Source organism: Balaenoptera ricei, chromosome 3 (assembly GCF_028023285.1).
Source record: "Balaenoptera ricei isolate mBalRic1 chromosome 3, mBalRic1.hap2, whole genome shotgun sequence".
Lineage (NCBI taxonomy): Eukaryota > Metazoa > Chordata > Mammalia > Artiodactyla > Balaenopteridae > Balaenoptera > Balaenoptera ricei.
In genome coordinates, this window is record NC_082641.1 from 26,866,191 (window position 1) to 26,888,507 (window position 22,317).

The window sequence follows — 22,317 nt, forward strand, 5'->3', positions numbered from 1 at the left end:
AGTTACAAAAGCAAATTATTTAAAAGCAATATAGTTTATTCGCTTTGTTGACAAGTACACGATGAAGTGGAAAAGATGATTCACTTCTCCCTGGATTCATGAAAAATTTTAACAAATTGAGAAAATGGGCATTTTAAAAAAATAAATTTGTTTATTTGTTTGTTTGTTTATTTATTTATTTATTTATTTATTTTTGGCTGCATTGGGTCTTCGTTGCTGTGCACGGGCTTTCTCTAGTCGTGGCGAGCAGGGGCTACTCTTCATTGCAGTGCACGGGTTTCTCACTGTGGTGGCTTCTCTTGTTGCGGAGCACGGGCTCTAGGCACACAGGCTTCAGTAGTTGCAGCATGCAGGCTCAGTAGTTGCGGCATGTGGGCCCTAGAGCGCGCGGACTTCAGTAGTTGTGGTGCATGGGCTCAGTAGTTGTGGCTCGTGGGCTCTAGAGCACAGGTCCGCGGCATGTGGGATCTTCCTGGACCAAGGCTCGAACCCTTGCCCCCTGCCTTGGCAGGCAGATTCTTAATCACTGTGTCACCAGGGAAGTCCCGAAAATGGGCATTTAAATGTTATTTTAAACAATGTTCTATTAACCAGAAATGAGAAGGACACCGTGACTTAAATAGAGGCCAACCAAGAGTATGATCCCTGGGGCTCTTTTCAAGCAGCAGCCGTACGAGGAACCCACTCAGATGGGCAGTTAGAGAGAAGGAGTCACTCAACATTTGCTAAAACCAAGCAAAATTAAGATGTTCTTACGTATTTTCCAATAGACAATGACTGTGTTTTCACCAGATCTGGCTTTTTCAAGTTCACTGTATCCTATCTTCAGAGGTTCTACTTTTTATGGACTTCATTGACTGGTTCATGGCTCTTTGACACAGCAGAGATGCAAAATGCATTTCTTATGTCTGGCCCACTAATTCATACGTCAAGCAAATAAGTCATTAATGATGACTTATTGACAGTTTTATCAAATACCCTTGGTGATTCTTGCTGTACAATGAGATGAAACATAAAGCATCTTATTCGTGTACATTCAACAACAAACTGAAGACATCAGTCAAAGAGCTATTGCTCTCCCCTTGTCTTATTTGAAGAGACTTTTAAATTTTTTTTTTTTTTTGGCCAAGGAGATGTTTAATCTACCTTTGATCCTAGGATAAACCAGGCAGTCAAATAATTTCAAAATGTGCAAAACAGACATTCCCCTTGAGTTACCAAGGTGCTACAAAGTGTCTTTCAAATGATCTATGAGTCCTACTTATTAAACAGCCACACAGATGAGAATCAAATTCAGGTTTCCACCAGAAATTGTAGAAAGTTACTTGGCAAAGCTGCAGTTCGCTAAGACAGCTTGTCAGGTAGTCGGTCAGTCTAAATTACTCTGGCTCCTCTGGAATTGTTGTCAAATCCCACTTGGCTGAAAGCTGAGGTCAGAGGACATGAAGGCCAGCAGCCGCTGGCTGAGCAGGGCATTGTGCCGCTTCAGGTACTCTATGATGTCTCCCTGTTTCTCCACAATCTCTTCCAGGCTCAAGAGAGTCCTGAATCCAGTCTCTGAGGTACCATTGTTGGGGTGAGCATAGATTTTTTCTTCTGCAAAGACTTTTAAATTTTTTCAAAGTACTTTTGCCTCTATGACCTCACTGGGGACTCAAGTTCCTTAGGAGACCTTTAGAGGCAAGTGTTATTACCCCCATTTTAGTGAAGCTTACCAGAGGTTACTCCACCTTACTGTGTTACTGTGATTGGCCACAGAACACAGCACTGTCTCTCTGTTCCTTTTTCAGACTGGGTATCATTACCTGCCTTTTATATCCATGTCCATTTTAGCTGTACCAGTAAAGACAGGTGCTAAGATTGACAAAAGAGGCAATGAGGCATAAAGACATAAAATTAGAAAAATAAAACAAGAAAACAGAAGAGATAGACTAGCAATATGTTTATTTTTATAATTGCTTTTTTTGGTGATTATTAAATGAAGATATCTGGAAGCAGAAGTAACTGAGGAAGGAGTAAAAATAGCATATGATTGACTTAGAATGATGCCTTTTCATAAGTAAGTAGAGCAGAACAGAACAAGGGGAATAATCATCAGGGGAGACAGGAGTTCAGAATGAGATTGTGTTGTGCACAAAGTGAGGAGAGAGGAAATATCTTACTTAAATAGTCAACAAATTTAGATACGCGGTGACTTGACCGAATTGCAACAAAGTGGGAACAGGGAAGGGGGGACACAAGCTCCCAACTCCTGGGGGGGGAACGTATCTTTTACACCTGTGCCAATGTGATAGACACCCTCAGCCCCAAGAAGAACCCCGCACCCTGTCTCTTGTGTGAATCAAAATAAAGACACTATAAAACAAATCCTATGTATATGTGGAACTAAAATAGCTTCTCTTTAGATATGCTGATTGCAAAATACTGGTTACTTTCATCAAAGCTGAATCTCTCTCACTTTCTCCCTTTCCTTCAGCAGCCTTGTTTCACTGGTGCCCTAAGTACAAGGGGGTAATTCAGCACTGGACAGAATTATTGAATCATCTGTATAAACTGTGAAAGTAATAAGGATACCTGCTTTATGCTTGCTAGTATATAAATTCATTTTTTCGTGCCAAAAACTGTGTAAAAGATTACCCTGGCAACCAGTGCTTCCTTAGTATAAATGGAAGGCTGAATCAAAGATATAAAATAATGGATTATTTAACCACCTAAATAAATAGAAGGAGAGATAGTATATTCTGTATTTTCTCCCCCAGGAGGAAATAATAAATTCTGCACGTGCGGTACTATTATTACAACACTGAAAACAACAAAATACATTTGCATAAGTTCCAATGCCACGCTCATGGATACAGTGAAATGCCTCATTTTCAATATACATGGGATGAAATGTACTTAAACCTTTCCCCTAAACAAGTATTTTGAAACAGGACACATCAAATGTAGGTCCATTTCATGTACTGGCTAACCAAAAAGTTGGTCTGAGACAGAATAAATATTGCAAAATTTTCATCTAGGTTTAAAATAAAATCTATCACCACTATGACTAAATACTAGAATGTGATTTAACTTGGGCTCCCTCCCAGTTTTAAAGTCACTCTATTTCAGTGTTTCTACAAGTATCCTCTGGGAGCTACCCAAGTCACAATCACTGGCGTGCTGGCTAAATTGCAGTATCCAGAGCCCCTTTACAGACTCAGCATACATGGTCTCAGGGGGTGAGACCAGATTTGAATTTTCAAATCTGCTGGGGAGCCTTAAACACATTCCAGATTAGGATCCGCTGAATTGATGCTTTACCATCATTGTTCTTTATATTCTTTACCATCATTGTTCTTTATATATAAGCCCTTCCTTGGCCAAGGGATGGCTCATTCCAAGGTGAGTTCATGAATGGAAGATTTAGTGGCCAGGAATTTGCAGAAGAAAGAAAGGAGGGTAATTTGCTAGGTAAACAGGAAGCTAGAATCTGTTCTGGAGGTAAAATGAACCCAAAGAGGCTGGGAGGAAACAGGGAATTGAGCCAGTTGTTGACTAAGGCTCCTCCTCCTTCCCCCTGGAAACCCACTTGGAAGAACAACTAAAGAGGAAAGATGGAAAGCAATCTTCAAGATTTCATTTGAGTTGGTGATGAAACATCCAATTTTGTTCCAGCTGCCTGAGGGTAGATTCTTCTTCACAGAGGGGGAAGCTCGGAGGTAAACCAAAGCCACTATAGTCCATATGAATCCACTCGGACTCACCTAAAGAACGCTGCATTCTTTTATCTATCACTGACACGACTGTAGGCCAGGATCATACATTTTTTTCCCCTTAGTTCATTATTTTAATCTTTATTTGTCCTTAAACCTTAGATTTTCTATATAGAAAATCCTTAGATTTTCTAAACCTTAGATTCACTATATCCTCCTCCACATCATGTATATTATCAGCAATAAATTAAAACGGCAACTTGAATAGAAGTACTAATCTGTGACTAAATATTTACCAAGGGGGCAGAAAGAATTTACATTTTGATCTTCAAACACTGGAAAATAAACGCCCTCAGTTGTGAGCTTTCCAAATTGGCAAGCCTGCAAGGGCAAAACAAAATTTCCCTCCATTTGATTGACCCTTTGAGAGGTGAGCTATTATTAGCAAGCAAGAACTTGCCAGAAACTATCTGGAAAATATCGGATGAAAAGACATTGAAACGAGAAGTATGTATTTTCAGCTGGTCAGCGGAGACATGTCTGAAGGAGACAGGTGATAAAATATTACATATGTATATATAATATTTATGCCTACATATAATGCATATAACATATCATATATTTATCTATATATTTAACAATTCATTTTAATTTAGCAAGTATTTATTGAATGGCTACTGAGTTGGACACTATGCCGTGCTAGGTTCTAGGAACACAAATAATAAGATCTACGTTCTCTTACCTCCAGGAATTCACAAGCTGGAAATGTGTGAGAGGGAACACTGTGATTTCTACAACTTAACACAACCTGACAAAGGTGATATTAGCCACTGGCAGAAAGTGCTCCCATTACCATGATTAATGGAGGAGAGAAAACCAGTGATCAGAGAAGCCTTCCCTGAAGAGGTGATATTTAACTCTTTGGGATTTCAGCAGACACAGGAGGGTGGGAGTGTCATTCTGGAGGAACAAAATTTACAGGTGAGGAGTACATGGCTGGGATGCAGGGATTGAGAGTGGGCTGGGTAAGAAACAGTAGTGCTTATGGTTTGAATGATAAGTTCATTTACATATTCATTTATTCAGCAAACTTCCAATGGGTGCTGAAGGAGCTAGGTGCTGGGTACAGAGGTAGAGGAGACACGCATTGCCTCTTTGTGGCTCATGTGATTGGAAGAGAGTGGTGGAACACAGGCCTGGGACTGTGAACCAAACAGAAACCACCAGTCCTGTTTGATTGTAGAAGGATTTTTTGTGTGTTCCAATGATATCATTCTAGTTAATAGCTGCCATTTCATTAAGTACCTCCTAAGTGCTGTGCTGAGTAGCTATGTTACTGCTGATCCTTACAACACTCCTGCGTAGAAGGCATTTTTTCTATTCACAGCTAGGAAGAGAAACTCTGGGTGCCTAAGATTGCATAGCTTGTAATACATGAAGCTTGGACTTGCGCAGACATTGATCTCAGTGACCTGGTAATGATAAATGCTGAAGAACAGCTGAATTCAAGTATTTCCCCACCCCAACCCCTGCTGAACATACCATCTCGAAATGCCTTGGGACCACCCTGGCCTCTGATGCTGCGGGACAGCTCTGCAGAATCTGTGCAGGTGATTTATGTCTGTCTGCTCTTCCAAGAGACCAGAGCTTATCGCCTTGCTGGGCAAAGCTGCAGCAGATCCCTGCCCCACCCCATCTCCATCCCCCCAAAGCAAAGATTTCCAATTACTGCTGTGCAGAAAATGTCAAAAGCGTTATTCAACTATTCATTATCCCAGGTTTTGTAATTTTTCATATGTTTTTACTCTTATCTGCTAGCACTTGAAAAAGACCAGCTTGTTCCTCTTAAGAGAGCTTAATTTGCAGAGCTGTGCAGTCTCCCTATTATGTTCTTATCATCCTCTCCCTGTGGTAGGCAGAATGTCAAGGATGACAAAAAAAGAACCAAAAATATTTGAAGGCCTTCCTGAAAATCCACGAGAATGAGGAATCCGAAGAGCCCAAGGCTTCTGTTCCTCGAGTGACCTGGAACAAGGCCAAGGGCAATTGGCATTAGCTGTCACAGTACACTCAGCAGGGGCTCGTGGCTAGTTCTCACTATGACCTAAACCACCACCCGGGAGCCAAGGGACTTTGCTTCTGAGGGGTTTAACTGGGGGACTAAGCAGCTCTGAGGTGCCAAGTGGTTCCCCGAAATTCTCGAAATTCTCATACCAGTGTTCAATTAACTTTGGTATCCCAAAGAGTAGAGGCCAAGGATGGCTTGGAGTGGCTTAGTCCTCCCCTCCTCTCCCTTGGCCTCTCCGCCCCATTGTTGTATTTTATAGCGACTGACATTTTTCGCAGTGCTATGTGAAGCGCCGTGCAAAGGCAACTTCCCGTCCCCTAGCGCACTCTCTTCCACCTAGATGGCGCCCCAAGCCCCACCATCTGGAAATTCTGAGCTGCCATCTCCCCGGATCCTTTCCTCCCAGGATCCCCAGGTTTCTTAGCCAGCGCCCCAGGGCTCCCGGTTCACCCGGAGGGACTCGGTCCGCGGTGTGCCGTGCTCGGGGGAACCCCGCCCACCTTGTCATTCCTGCAGGGGAATCCCCGCCCCCCGTCCATGTCACTCCAGGAAGGGAGTTCCCGCCCCTCGAATCTACCAGAGGGAGGGAATCCCCGCCCATCCTGGAGGCTCAGTGGAGCCCCAGCGCCGCGCAGCTGGGAGAGCCGGGCGAGAAGCGAACTCCCGGCGCCGGTGCGTGCGGCCCCGGGCAGGGAGAAGCGGTGGGTGGCGGCTGCGGGGACCCGCCGGGCCGTGGACGCCCGGGATTGCGCCTCCTGTGGCTGCGGACGAACCTAGGCGCTGCAGCTCCGGGCAGGCGCGGTGGTGGCACCGGCGGTGGCAGCAGCGGCGGTAGCTGCGCCGAGACCCACCGGGCGGCGCCTCGGTCCGGACGCAGGAGGAGCAGCCGGAGCCTCCGCCGAGCCGCGTGCAGGTGAAGCGACAGTCCCGCTGTGGCCGGGACGTGGGGCTTAGGGTGGGTGGGGGTCGGTGGGGGCTGGTGGAGGCGGAGGCTTGGCACCCCCGAAACCGCGTGCGCCCAGGAAAGTTTAGGGACCAATCCAGGTGCGGGAATCCCAGCCCCGGCTAGGCGGCGAGTAGGGGAGCTGAACCCCGGGCCCACGTTGGGCGGCGCAAACTCCCTGAGCATCCGGCTGGGCGCAGGGAGAACGCGGCCTCGGGAAGAGGGCCCGACAGAGCGGGCCGGGGACAGCGGGACAGCCCGAGGCGCACTGCTGGGCACACTCAGTACAGGGCCTGAAGCCCCTGCCGGGGCGCGCGCCCAGGATCCCCATCCCTGGGCCATCGCCAGGTCCCCTCCTCCAGGACGGAGGCACTCAGGTGCTCTGGCCTCAGGTACTGCCTTGGGGTCCATCCTCCCGCGCTTACTCATCTCTTGCCCCCTTCCTGCCTGGAGAAGAGACACGCGGCGCGAGGGCAGGGCGCGCAGAGAGCAAGGGCATCTTTGGGGAGGTTACCGGCGTCTGCCAGAGAGATGGGGAACTACGGCTGAGGCGATGCTGCTCTACCTTCTCTCCCTCTGAAGTCCAGTTCCTCCGCAAACCTGGCCTTCTCCTCTTTTCTCTCTCCCTCGCTCTCTTGGATTTGCGTTGACGTTTTAGGTCTTAGGGCTGCTTGTCTTCCTGCAATGCTGAATTGGGGAGGGGGAGGGTCTAGGGTCCCTGGTTGGAGTTTGCCAGAAGCCTGTCCTCAGCAGCCCTCATCCATGTGGAGACCTTGATAAGGGACACTGGAGTGTGAAGAGGACAAGGTCTGACATAGGCTGGTCGCAGAGACTGGAATGGCAGGCACGAGGGCATTCCAGAGCTGCAGACGTGCGCTGGCACTGGAGGTGGAGGAGCGTTGGGGGAAGGAGCGGCCTCTTGCAGCTTGCACGGCCTCTTGCCTCTCACAGAGGTATGGTGCTTCGGGTGGATGTGTTTCCCTTGACAAATCATGATGAAGATGGCTGCAGAAAGTGATACTCTGGCTTTGCTTTTACACAGAGCCCCCGCTGGACCTTCTGTGCTGCTGGTCCTTCCGCAGTGAGGCCTCCCCCACTCAGTCTGCTCTGAACTTGGGCTCTAGGCACATGGTATTTTTACCAGCTCTAGGGCCAGCTTTTCTAGTCTGTGACTTCTGAGTGGGGGTCAAGTAGGCACAGGTTGGCAGATGTGGTGTGGGACGGCTGCTTGTAGGAGTAGAAGAGAATGTCCCAGAACATACCCTTGGCTGCAGGTGGTTCTAGAGCTTCATCAATTCCTTCTTCCATTAGAATGGGCCAAAACCCACTGCTCCACTAATAACCACATAGTGTTGGTGGGGGGAGGGGTGCAGAGAGAGATGTGGGAGCAGGGGGATGGCAGGTGCTGGGAAAGGAAGAATCAAAACCATGTAAAGTATATAAATGTACCTCCCTTAACACAGTTAATATGCTCCTGGAAAAACACTGAATTCTGCTTTAAATATCATTGAGATTGATTTTGCATGCACTTACGGCAGTTTACTATTTAAGGAAACTTATGATAATTTCTCTATTCATTTCAGCCATTTTTGTGGTTTGCGTGCACAGGGGCTTAGAGGTTCCTGGGGATGTGCATAGGTGACAGAGGCTCCCTCCTTGCTGTCAGAGTTTCAGTCTATCAGGAGATGTGAGATACGTATACTGAGAGCTCCGATGCAAACCGGTGCCCATGTGGCATGTATAGGCACCCTATATTTATTGAATGGAGAAATGAAGGGATGATCTAACGAATAAAGTACCTGAAGAGTGATCCAGATGCAACATTTTGGGAGTATGGTGGAGAAAGAAACCACTTTTGACTGAGGGGATCTGACAGACTTGGTGGAGGAGCTATGTGCTTTAGGATGACTCGTCTGATCTCTTGCAGGAAGAATTGGGATTGGGGAGAGATGAGAGGTGAGGACCCTGGTGAGCTTACTGTAATAAGATAGAGGGTGGGGACCTATGGAGTTCTGAGCCGGTGGGTGGCAGCAGGCTTGGAAGAAAGGAAAGGCTCATCAGACATGGACTTGAAGTATGGGCACTGCTTTGACTTGGAGTGAAGAAGAAACAAAGGTCACCTGCAGGTGAGGAGCAGAATACACAGTTGGCTGAAATGGGGAGTTTGGAGTTTTAACATTCAGCAGACCAGAGGCCTGGAGAAATCCTCTCAGACTTCTGCTTCTTGACTTCTCCCACATCTAATCAGTCACCAAGGTCCACTGACTGCCTTTCCTTGTAAAACCCATCAGTGGCTCCCAGGACCTGTGGGATGAATTCCAAATCCTATGCCCTTCTTCAGACTTCTTTTCTGCCATATCCCCCGACACGCATGTGAGCTGTAGTCCTCCTGACCTGTACTCCTCTCAGCCTCTACAGCGCTGTCTTTCTGCAGTAGTAGTGGGAAGGGCCGGGTCCTGGAATATCCTTTCTCCCCTGGTCCTCCTGATGAACCGTTTTTTTATTCTTCAAGATCCAGCTCAAAGCCTCCTCCTCTGTGAATTCTCTGCCTCTGCCTCTCCCAGGAGACGTAAAGCAGTCCTACCTCTGGACCATAGCTCTACAGAGCCCCCTTTGCACACTCATCATGCTGTCTGGGCCTGTTTCTTTCTTTTTTTTTTCAGGGAGCTGCACGGCATGGCATGTGGGATCTTAGTTCCCCGACTAAGATGGAACCTGCGCCCCTTGCATTGGAAGTGCAGAGTCTTAACCACGGACCACCAGGGAAGTCCTGGGTCTGTTTCTTTTTTTTGTTTGTTTTTTAATTAATTAATTAATTAATTTTTGCTGTGTTGGGTCTTCGTTTCTGTGCAAGGGCTTTCTCTAGCTGTGGCGAGCGGGGGCCACTCTTCATCGTGGTGCGCGGGCCTCTCACTATCGCGGCCTCTCTCGTTGCGGAGCACAGGCTTCAGACGCGCAGGGTCAGTAGTTGTGGCTCACGGGCCCAGCCGCTCCACGGCATGTGGGATCTTCCCAGACCAGGGCTCGAACCCGTGTCCCCTGCATTGGCAGGCAGATTCTCAACCACTGTACCACCAGGGAAGCCCCCTGGGTCTGTTTCTTTAGGACCTAGTCTTATTCATGCCCAGAAAAGGCCTCGACCAGTCACCCACCAACTTCCTCAGGTTAGACAAGAGGAGACACAGAGCCTGCACTCCAGACACCCCCCCCACTCCATTGCGCCAGCTGACTGTACTGTAGGGTGTTGTCCCAACCCTGGCTTGGAAGTTCCAGAGCTGGTGGGCTGCACAGGGTAACACAGAGCTGTGCATACTCCCTTGGCCTAGATCTTGTGGGCCTAAGTGACTCAGACTACGGTGGGAGGTGGCTGTCCCTGCTGGAAGGTGGCCCCAGCTCCCTCTTTCTGCATCATCCACAAGGGGAAACATCCCGAAGAAGACAAACCCACAAAAGGTCAGGACCAAGCCAAAGGAGAGGCTGAATCTCATTAACAGGGCAGACTTGGAGACTCAACAGTTTTTAACCTCTTTCTTCTGCCCTCAAAAGTGTGTCCATACTACCAAGTAGGATGCTCGGCAGGCAGGCCCCTAAGGAGGGTGGGCGGACAAGTGCAGGCAGGAATGTCTGAGAAGGGCCAGCATCCCACGAGGATGATGGGAAAAGGCCATCGACAGAGACTGAGAGCAGCATCTGTAAAGGATGCCCAAGGAAGCCAGGTTGCGAGGGACGAAGGAGAGAGCAAATGCCAAGACAGTGCAAGTGGGGAGTGTAGACACTGGATCCAGAAGCATGCCAGTCAAAAATAACAGGAGGGTAGTTTGAGGAGGTGGTAGTGTTATGGGAAGGTTTATTCAGGAGAGTCCCCCAACTCCCCCTCCCAGGCATGTTTAGTAAACAAAAGAGAAGTGGGAGAGAATGGAGTCAAGATAAGGAGCAGATAAGGGAGGGAAGGGGCCAGAGACATCAGGAGCAGGTGAGGGAAAGAAAAAAGCTGACATCTGCCTTCCCTGAAATGTAGGCGGGAAGCAGAGGTGGGGCGAGGTGCTGGAGAGAGCCTGCAATGCAGCGGAGGAAGAAAGTATCAGTCTTGGTGAAAGAGAAGGGTTGGCTGCTGACAGCCGGGTGGGCACTGTGTGAGGCTGGGAGCTTGGGGGCACAGGCTGCTGCTGGCCAGGGTGGGTGAACCTGGCTCGTGGCACCAGCTGAGGCAGCGAAGAGGGAAAGGAAGGATGGTGGAACTGGGGTCGGAGACTTGGCTGGAATCCTCACAATGAGAGAACGTCTCGCTAGCCAGATGATTCGAAAGTTTGGAGCCTCAGTTTCTGCATGGGCAAAATTGGTAGAGTAGCTACTTCCCAGGATTATTCTTAGGAGGAATAAAAAGAGCTACTGAGATATGCGTGTGTCTCAGTGACAGCATCTGGTATGTGTGGGTCCTGATGAGAGTGTGTTGAGAAATGAATAAACCTCTCGCCAAAGTCAGTGACAGCCCAGTTGACTGTAGAGACAGGAGGCAGGACTTTTTAGTAGACCCGACTGAAGCTTTCTCCCAGTTCTGGGTGAAAGATGTATCACGGCCCTCTCTGATGCAAAAGTCAAGTTGCCAGGGCTCAAAGCAGGGAGATCCTGGATGGTCTCCCCTCTCCTTAGTGGTTTTTGGAAGGAGCGTTACATTCAGACTGGCTAATTCCTGCACTCCAAGAAGCGGAGGCCCAGAAAAGCAGAGAACTCGCCTCATTTCAGTACAACCAGAGCTAGATTCACAGTCTAAGGTGCTCGATCTGGGAACCGTCATCTTTCAATGGCAGCTGTGCAAGATGCAGGTGGGTGATGAGGAATTCAAAATCTGTGGCCTCCCTTGGTTTTATTAATGGATCTATCATTATACTTAGATTAGATAAATATTCTCACTCATTCGTAAAGAGGGGAGGGAAAGGAGCGCTTAACTTGATTTAGGAAATAATAAACGTGTGCCAAATTAAATGATATTTGGGGAAAATGTGCAGAAAGTTTTTTAAGGAAAGAGAAGTATAAAAATATGTTCTCAGATTATCCTTGATTTATTTTTCCAGCCGGATGGTCTATGTTTAGATTATGTTGTCCTTTGGGTTTATGCATAGGTTCCATATAAAATGATGGATCCTTTCATGGCATTTACAACTTTTTAATCCTTGATCTTATAATAACCATCTCTATTGATGGAAATGGAAATGGAAAAAAAAAGATGGACTTGGGAAAGGATACATTTCCCCGGGGTTCTGCAGTTCTGGGCAGAGACAGGATTTGAAGCCAGGTAGGTCATCTGATTCAGACTTGAATCGCCTGTGATCTAAAGAGCTCAGCATTCTATTTACAAACGTGTTCAGGAAAACACTGGGAGCATTTACGGTTTGAAAACTCAATAGTTGAAGGGTCCCTTTGTGGTCTGATACGGCGGCCGGGCCGAGAGATGTCTTGTTAAGGCACTAAGTGTGCGGAGAAGACACATCTGTCTGTTAAGTCTCTCCAGCTCCCGGAAGAGGCCTGCCCCTGGCCGGGGCCTCTCTCCAATGCCAATAACATCTTCTCCACCCCATGTTCGCAGTGGGGCCGGGCAACAATCCCCATCCTGAGAGCCGCTGGCTTCGGGATGCGTGCGTTACCTGCACGAATACATAGAGTGAACAGTGACTGGGCTATTAGCTTGCGGAAAATCAGGAACTTAAGCATTCACTCTCTTTGTGAAGCAGTCTAATGAAACCAGATAGCATTGAACATCTGACTAAGTTATGCCTGGATTATTTGTTTTTGGGATTTTAAGTGTTTCTGTGGCTCATCAAACACTAACACGTGAAGGGGTTTTGGAGAAGCAGGGTTTGGGGAACCAGCTTTACAGCAAAGAGGACTAATTTTGCCCACACTGATGTCGCAGCTTTAGATAAAATAATAGCAAAGAGATAGGGGAAGTTTTGTTGCCTTAAGCAGCCTGAAATGCCTAGCTATCCACATGAGGATTAAGAAAAAAAATCACACTCTCTGAAGGATTTGCAGATCTCTGAAGGACCATAATCCAATCCCTTGCCTTCAGGTTGAAGTAAATTTAGCGCATTCCAGAATAGATCTGTGGTGTTTGAGCAGCCTCCTGAGGAGGGGCTTTCATGGTGTTTGTGGCCCTTAATAGAATGATGCTCCAGACTGGGTCCCTGGAGGGTTTTGGCAGGAGTGGAAATGCATTTGGACTGAGCCGCTCATGGTCTCCCTTTTTATCAACACCTGACACCACCAGCACTTGCTTTTGCCTGCGCTCCACTTTAACTAACTCTGCTACCTCAACCGAATCATCCTAGTTAAAACACATACACTGTGTCACCCTGGCTTCCGAGGGATGAGCATCCTGCTTTGCTAAAAATCAGGATGCATGGACGCGATGCAGAATCAGGTTCCCACCATTGTCTGAGAGCTGTGGAATCCAAAGCCAGCTCCCTGGCTGAGACCTGCCCGCTGCAGGAATGCAAGCTGTGCTGGGAGGCGGCTGGGAGGGAGGGTACTTTTGGATCAGGGTGTTCTCAGTAGAGGGTGGGGGCACTAGGCTGCCTCACAGGGGAGGCCCCTGGGCATCCAGAGGAAGGTAGTGGGAGGAGAGACAGTGCCTGGGAGACTGGCTCCCCCGGGGCCCTGTCTGGCTACTGTCTCTCCTAACGAGCTCTTGGGATACCTAGGGGGGAAGATGCAATAAACACTGGCTCTTTCGTCCCTTTCACCAGAGGCCAGAGCGCTGCACATGCCTTCTAATGTGAACTTGCTTGTCCTGTTTACATGTCTTGGGATGGGGTTGGAATTCCAATATTCCACAAGACCCATTCTCTGTTAGCCATGCTATCTTAGGTTGATGTAAACAAGTTTGAACACCCAGTAATGCCCTCACCCCTGAAGACTATTAAGTGGTTCTGACACTGCTTATATTTGCATGCAGGTGATCAAATATAATTACAAAGCCTCTTCTAGTGTTTGAACATTTCTTTTTTTACACCTATAAAGATGAGAATGGAGCCAATTTTAATAAAGCAAGATGTCAATAAACTCTTTACATTTTTATGTGTTGGCCAATGGACACTTATAGAATGTCTGATTTCAGCTGTGCTTCAGTTACATTCCCCACCACCCCCTTTTTTTTTTAAAGATGGCAAATGCAGGTCTTTTTTTTTAAATTAATTAATTAATTAATTAATTTATTTATTATTTATGGCTGTGTTGGGTCTTCGTTTCTGTGCGAGGGCTTTCTCTAGTTGCGGCAAGTGGGGGCCACTCTTCATCGCGGTGCGCGGAACTCTCATTATCGCGGCCTCTCTTGTGGAGCACAGGCTCCAGACGCGCATGCTCAGTAATGGTGGCTCACGGGCTTAGCCGCTCCGTGGCATGTGGGATCTTCCCAGACCAGGGCTCGAACCCGTGTCCTCTGCATTAGCAGGCAGATTCACAACCACTGCGCCACCAGGGAAGCCCCACCACCCCCTTTTTGACACAGTGCATCTTATAGAGATTTGGGTAAAACTAGAGTGTGCTATATGGGTCTCTAGGTGAAGAAAATTAACTTCCAAGGCTAAAGCAGCCGTGCAAATATTATTCCTAAGTCACTCAGCATGTAAATTTGTCATCGCTTTCCTCCAGTTTTCCACTGCCCACTCTCCACCCCTACCCCACCCTGGTCACAGTTATTCCCAGTATCATTAGGCTAAAAGAAGAGACAGCTGTCCCCAGAAAATGTGTTCCAAGTGTCCTCAGCAGCGTGGATTCTCATGAGACAGCAGGCAGTGAGATGGCACAGGGAGAGGAAGGTACCAGAAAGGACCGCATTAACCCCTCTCTGGACCAACTACTTGTCTTTAAAAACCTGAGCAGATGTGAGGCTTATTGACTTCTTTATCGTGACTGCTGGGGAGCAGCGTTCAGCAGTTTCTGGCACCTGGGAGTCACACACGGCCCCTGAGCACCCTTCCCACCCTCTGGCCCCTCACCAGCTCAGTGTCCTGGGCACCATCTATCTCTTGAGGGTCTCTGGAGATGATCAGCCCTTTCCCCCATACTCTTCAGGATCCATACGCCTCAGGATCTGGCACAATATTCAGTACATGGGGAAAAATGAAAGTCATTTGAATGTTCCCTATTTGACAGGCACTGTTCTAGACACTTTACACGTACTAACTCATTTAATTCTCATAACCATCTGATGAGATCCATGCTGTTATTATCCCCATGTTTGTTTCCTAAGGCTGCTGTAAGAAATTACCACAAACTTGGTGGCTTAGAACTACAAAAGTTTATTCTCTCATAGCTCTGGAGGTCAGAAGTCTGAAATCAGGTGTCAGCAGGGCCATGCTCCCTCTGGAGGCTCTCAGGGAGAAGACTTCCTGGCCTCTTCCAGCTTCCGGGAGCTGTCAACATTCCTGTGGCTGTTTCACGCCAATCTCCATCTCTGTCTTCACATCGCCTTCTGCCCTGTGCGCTCGTGTCTTCTCTTGTGTGTGCATGTCTCTGTTTTGCGTGTCTCCTATAAGGACACTTGTCATTGGGTTGAGGGCCACCCGGATAATTCAGGATGATCTCAGCTCAAGATCCTTAATTGAATTATATCTGTGAATAAGGTCATATTCACAGGCACCAGGACGTGAACATATCTATTACAAAGTCACCATTTATCCCACTACATACCCTTTTGCAGATGGAGAAATGGTGCACTGTGTTTAGGCAAATTCCCCAAGGTTACAGGAGTTTGTGGAACCAGGATTTAAGTAGAGCAGTTTGGCTCCAGAGCTTGTGTTGTTGAACTACAGATCTTCCTCGACTTATAATGTGGTTACGTACTATAATAAGCCCATCATAGTAATACTCATTGTAAATTGCAAATATCATAAGTCAAAAATGCACTGAATACACCTAACCTATGGGACTTCCCTGGCCAGTGGTTAAGTCCAGTGGTTAAGACTTCAAGCTCCCAAGGCAGGTGGCACGGGTTCGATCCCTGGTTGGGGAACTAAGATCCTGCGTGCCGCGCAGTGTGGCCATACAAACAAACAAACAAAAACAAAGAATACACCTAACCTACCAAACATCACAGCTTAGCCTAGCCTACCTTAAATGTGCTCAGAACACTTGCATTAACCTATAGTGGGCAAAATCATCTAACACAAAGCCTATTTAATTAAAAAGTGTTGAACACCTCATGTAATTTATTGAATACTATACTGAGAGTAAAAAGCAGAATGGTTGCATGGGTACAGAATGGTTGTAAGTGTATCGGTTGTCTACCCTGGTGATGGCGTGGCTGACCGGGAGCTGCGCTCACTGCTGCTGCCCAGCATCTCCAAAGAGTGTTGTAACTGCCTGTCGCTAACCCGGGAAAAGATCAAAATTCAGCATTCGAAGTATGGTTTCTACTGGCTGTGTATCACTCTTGCACCGTCGTAAAGTTGAAAAATTGTAAGTCGAACCATCATAAGTCGAGGACCATCTATGTTCTCTACTACGTCTCAGTAAATGTGCTCTGATTGTTTATGGTATGAATGGATGACAGGATGGGTGGGTAGATAGATGGGTAGAAAGATGCTGATAGCAATAACTGGCCAACGCTCTCCTTCCCAGCGTACTGAAAATTACAACAACATCAACTGATGTTCATTATTTTATGATGTTGCCCCAGGACTTGACCTTGGGTCCTCTTCTCTAGTTATTCTCCCTTCTAGGGAGATCTCATCTACCATCTGTGTTATGTTGCCTCCGAAATTTATGTCTCTAGCTCTCACCGACCTCCAGACGTGTATACCCCACTGCCAACCTGACATCTCTGCATGGGAATAGAATGGGCGCCTCAGACCTAGCACGATCAAAATGGAAGCCTTGATATTTACCCCTCAGGCTACTTCTTTCCTTCTCCTCCCACCTCAGGAATTGGCACCAGCATCCACCTACAGGCTCATTCCTCAAACCTAGAAACCACGCTTCATTCTTCTCTTTTCCTCCCACTCCAGCAGCTAAGTCTGTGAGTCCTGCTGGCCCTCCCTCCAGTATCCACCTTCTCCCCACTTCCATGGCAGCCCCCCTAGTTGAAGCTGCCGCCACGTGTCCCTGGACCGCTGCTGCCATGGTCCTCTAACTGGGCCTCCCCAGAGTACTCTTGACCCCTAATCCTTTCTCCTCAGAGCAGCCAGAGGGACCTTTTAACACACAAATCAAGTCATGTCACTCTGCAGCTTCAACGTGGGGATTTCTCATTGCCATCTGAATATGATTCAGGCCCTTTGCCCCAACCCGACTCGCAGGTGATTTCCTCTGTTCCCACTCATTGCCCTCACTCTCTGTGTCCAGAAACACTGTCCCTTATGGAGCATAGCAAGCTCTATCCCAGAAGACGGTCTTACCTCTTCCTGGAAGCTTTTTCCTTCAAACCTTCAAAGACCTTCTTCACAATCATATACTTTAAAATGGCCACCCCCAGGTGCTCTATCATGTTACTCTTTTTCTGTTTGAAATAAAGTTTTGATTTATTTGTTTATTGTTTGTCTCACCTGTTGGAACGTAAGTTCCATCAAAGCAAGGACCTTGTTTTGTTTACTGTATCCCCAGTGCTGACAACAATGCCTAGTATACAGTAGGCACTCAATAAATAGCTGTTGAACAAGTAAAGCGCTTGTTACATTCCAAGCACTGATCCCAGTTATCCTTATTTTTCAGATGATGAAAAGTAGCCTCAAAAAGTTTAAATTGCTTGCCTAAAGTTGCACATCTGTTAAGAGTTGGAACAAGAATGTGAACCCAAATCTCTCTGTCTCCTAAGCCCGCGTTCTTAACTGTTATTCCATATAGAGTCTCCGAGAAGGAGGGACTGCCTAGGATCCCTAAAGTCCCTACAGAGCTCTGAGTTTTCTAATTCATTTTTCTGCTCAGAAACCCAGGACACAGATTGTTAAAACACAGGGAAGAAATATACTTACTCAGATTCTCAATGTACTGTTTCTCTGAAAAGTTGGCCCTGGGGCTTAAGCTTGAGAAGTCAAGAAGTTCATTTCTTTTTTTCACCACTTGGTCATTTAGGCTGAAGACGTTTTCTGATCCACCTAGAGAATTAATGGTTTAAACCCTCTTCTTTGAATGCTTATAGGAAAGGCAGAGACGAGCAGGTTGCATCCTGATCATCTCTGCAGGGAGAGTGCAAAGGTGAAATTTGTTTGCATTCATAAGAAGCCCTGAGATCTTCCTCCTCCTGGTTTTCCTTTTGTATCATCACTTTCCTGTAGTTTGGTTTTTGTCTGCCTCCCTGTCTCCTCCCAGTTGATAGACCCCTACAATGACAACATGGACCCCATCTTTAGATGGTTGAGAGCAAGACCCTCTGCATTGGGTCTTGCTAAAACACTGGTCTATTTCTCTGTCACCAGCTTTGGGCCAGTCATGGAAGAGGCCAAAGGATAGGCTGTTGCCAGATGTGGGGCTCAAAGGAACTTCTGCCAGTTTCAGACTGGGGAAAATGAGAAAGCAGCTATTTGTTTCCTTCCCTGCTCTTGGGCCCCCTTTTAAAAATAGGTTCCATCTTGAGAATTACATCAGCATCCCGATAAGTAAGCATCAGACAAAAAGCTACTCTTTCAGGCAAATAGTAATTGTGAGAATGGCCAAGACCCACAAATGTAGGTTGGGCTTTTATTCGTAGAAAGGGCTATAGTGGCTGATTAGTGTATTTGGCAAATATAGCTGCTTTCCTGCAGGGAAGCAGAACTCTGGCCATTTGATACGTCATGCGCTTTGCCTCTGCTGTCATGAGCGGGGGTGGGGGGGGTGGGGGGTTGCTATGGTAACCAGAACTTTGCCCAGAGGGTTGTGCATGTAAAATGTCACTCATTAGCAGTCTCCTTTATTTTTATCATGAACCAAAGAGGAGCTGCTCATTGTTTCTGCTAACAGGCAGGTGGGTGGTCAAATGGAGCCCAGGTTGAATTGTATGTGCTGTTCTGATGTGGAATATCGCCACCCACCACAGTTCGCATTTGCTGGATCAAGAAGTCCTTCTGGATTTCCATTGGTTAAAATCCATGCTGGAACCTGCACGCTGGGATAGTTGGACTTATTTTTTCTAACTCTTCCTCAATGGCTACTCCCCATCTTCATCTTGACACAGCATGTGAACTTTGCTAATAGGGGTGGTCCTGCAGATAGGAAGTAGGTAGCTTCCCGTAAAATCACTGAAAACTATGAAAGCTCAGCAGACATTTGAAGGAGGTAGTATTATCAATGATGCTCAGTTCTCTCCTAGAGTTTGTACTTTGTCCTCGCCGCTGCAAACCAATTTTTTTTCCTTTTCATCCAATTATTATTTATTTAGTACATATCACATACAGAAAAGGTATGTACACTTCACATTCAATGCATGAGGAAGAAGAATAAATAAAATTCAGATTGCCTTGAATTACCAATCCCATCAAATTATTTAACTCTCTTTTGGGATGGGAGAGAAACAACAGAGAAAGCATTCCTTGAAGAACATGATGTGCTTCCTAAACCCCGCTTTTGCTGGAAACTTGGAACTGGCTAAGAACCCCCTTAGGCATATTTACTCATAAACATGTATATCTAGGCCTGGGTGAATCTGGGCAATGTCACATTGTGCTGTATCACCTGTGGCTTTTGTTGGGAAAGTGAACTGCAGTCCAAAGTGAAGCCAGAGCCACTTCTTCAGTTGATGTCAGCAGTGTGTCAGAAACAGTAGACTAGAAGGTTCTTCTAGGCAGAAACCATGAGATGCTGTGACTGAAACACCCAGGGCAGTGCCTGGACCATACTAGATCCTTCATGAAGGTTTTTTAAATGAATGAAACTAGTGTCAGACCAGCATGGCTGAGTGGGGAGAATAATCGGTACTACATACTTCAGGTCATACCTACAGCTAATCCATGAAGATCCCTGAAGTCTGAAATGGTCTTGCCCTTCAGAAACTTATCATCTAATAGGGGAGCTAGTAAATCTGAGACAGTGCTAGTTATGATTTAAGATGTATGGGAAGATGAATCTTCTGATATGTGTCTTAAGAGAGATCTTTCCATCACAATATTTTTCCAAATGGAAAGATTTCCACTTTACAGAGTGATCATTTTAGGTGATTTCATGAACATTGCACTTGTACAGCCCCGGGGCATTTCTTCAGTAAATCAGGTAGAGACCTACTGTGTACTAGACTCTTAGATTCTATTAGGGAAGACAGACATTCGATATATTTTAAGCTGCGTCCAAGAACATGACCTCCTAGAGAAGTGATTCACTACCTTGTTGTACATCACAGACTGCTCTTATCAAGGTCGCTAATGACGTCTACATTGCTAAACCCAAGGACCGACTCTCAGTCTTTTCCATGCTCCTTCAAAGCATTTGATGCACACAGTTCATCCCTGCTTTTTTCTTGAAATGCATCCTTCCCTTTGCTCTCTGAACACCATACCGTACGGACATTCCTCCTTGCTCACCAGCCAGCATTCCTTCGCAGTTTTCTTGACTGTCTTCTCTTCTCCCTGATCTCTCAACTGCTGGAGGGCCAAGGACTCATTACTTGCACTTCTTGTCTTTTCTTTCTGTGATTACTATCTGTGATGTCAGTCATTCTCATGGATTTAAATGCCATCCGTAAGCCAAGAATTCACACCAGTGTATCTCCATCTTGTACCGCTTGCGTATAGAATTATCTATCTGATACCTCCACTGACGGCCATCTCAGGCTTTAACGTCTAAAACTAAGTTCCTGATTCCCACCCCTTCCCCTTCCAGATGCTTTGTCTCTAGTTAGTTCTTCCAAAGATACCCAGAATCTGACCATGGCTTATCACCTCTCTTCATCCCCGGTGTCCTCATCTCGCAAGTGGGCTATTTCAGGAATTGCTCGATTTCGACCTCTTCTCTTTCCCCCCATAGCATATTCTCAACAGAGCAGCTGAGTAATTCTAGATTCAGAATATAAACCAGATCATGTGACTTCTCTGTTCAAACTTTCCCATGACTCCCCATCTCACTCAGAGTAAAAGCTGAACTCATTACTTAACTTCCAGGCCCTCCCCTTCCCATCCTCCCTGACTCCATCTCTGTAACTCTCCCTCTCTGCTCAAGCCACACGCCACCCTGGCACACTGATGCCTCGGGGGCACTGCACCTGCTGTTTCCTCTGCCTGGCGTGTTCTTCTTTCATGTAGCTGAGTTGCTACTTTCTTCAGGTCTTGATTAAAATGTCACCTTCAGTGAAGTCTTCCATGTCACCCTGTTCCAGCCTGAGATTTCATAACCCCCTTCTCAGCTTTATTTTCTCCTTTGCACCTGGTCAGTGTTTAAGCATATATATTTTACTGACTTAATTTGCCTTTCTGTCTGCTCTACCCCGCTGCATTGTAAAATTTATGAGGCTATTTTTCTGAAGGGGGGAAGCCTATTTGATTCACTCATATCTTCAACACTTAGGACAAGGCTCAGCATATAGCAGGCACTCAGGAAACAATTTGTCGAGAGAATGAGGTTAGAATCACTGGTATTTTTCATTTAAATATTGATGCCCTGGGGATTGTGATGTAATTGGTAGGACAAGCACAAGCATTGGTATTTTCTGAACGTTCCCCAGGTCATTCTAATGTGGAGCCAGGGTTGCAAACCACTACTTGTTTTTTTTCTTCTTGGGATCTTTACCTCTGTGGCATATGTTGTTGCATTCTTAGAAAGTCCGTAAGTCTCAAATCTTAAATTTCTGGGGATGATTTTAATGAAGTTTGTGCTGTGTGTAATAGCGTACTAGGGTTTTCATTGGAGCATCTTGTTAGAGTGAGTGTAGTGGACGTTCCTCCTTGCATGACCTTGGCTGAACTTTGCCTGGAGGCACAGACCCCCTCTTGCAAAGTTAAGTGTTTTCTTTGTTAATTTCCCTGTTGAGCAGCAGGCTTTTCTCTTCCTACTGTCAGCCCTCCCTGTCTGTGTATCCGTGGGCTCTGCATCTGCAGACTGAGCCCACTGCTGGCTGATGGAAAATATTCGGGAAAAAAATTCCAGAAAGTTCCAAAAAGCAATACTTGAATTTGCCAGTATTTACATTGTATTTATAGCCATTTACATTGTATTAGGTATTATAAGTAATCTAGAGATGATTTAAAGTACAAGGAAGGATGTGCATAGGTTATATGCAAATACTACGCCATTTTATACAAGGGACTTGAGCATCCTCTGATTATGGTATCCTCAGGGGTCCTGGAACCAATGACCCACGAATGTATTTGAAAAGTGAGACGGGATTTGGATGCAGCTTAACTTCTTTCATCTGCATGGGCTATATGCATTTATTTCACACCGCCCACCCAGAATGCCCCCCTACCCCTTGCCTAAACTCTGTCCATCCCTTAAGACCCAGCCAAAGTCTCATTCCCTTTGAAGAATGTTTCTCCTCAGCCTCCAGCTAGCAGCCTCTCTCAGAAAGTCTGGCGCACACACTGCTTGGCACATTCTCTTGGCATCCAGCACATGCTGCCTTGGTTGGTGAACCTTTTGGTGAAAGTGTCTTTCTTTGTTTTTAGCTCCTCCTAGGCTAGACTGTGAAGTCTCGGAGGCTCTTGACCATATCT

General features: G+C 46.5%; 1 protein-coding gene across 2 annotated transcripts in view; it reads left to right on the forward strand.

Annotated features, from left to right (window-relative positions):
- Window positions 1–6,370: 6,370 nt before the first annotated feature.
- The window catches only part of PDZD2 (PDZ domain containing 2), a 373,404-nt gene continuing 357,457 nt past the window's right edge, over window positions 6,371–22,317 (forward strand). Inside the window, exon 1 of one of the 2 annotated variants that reach the window (XM_059916168.1) lies at window positions 6,371–6,435. The gene's annotated coding sequence lies outside the window, so the exon portion shown is untranslated. Of the gene's footprint in view, window positions 6,677–22,317 lie in introns of both variants that reach the window. The other variant, XM_059916167.1, reaches the window with a different exon arrangement.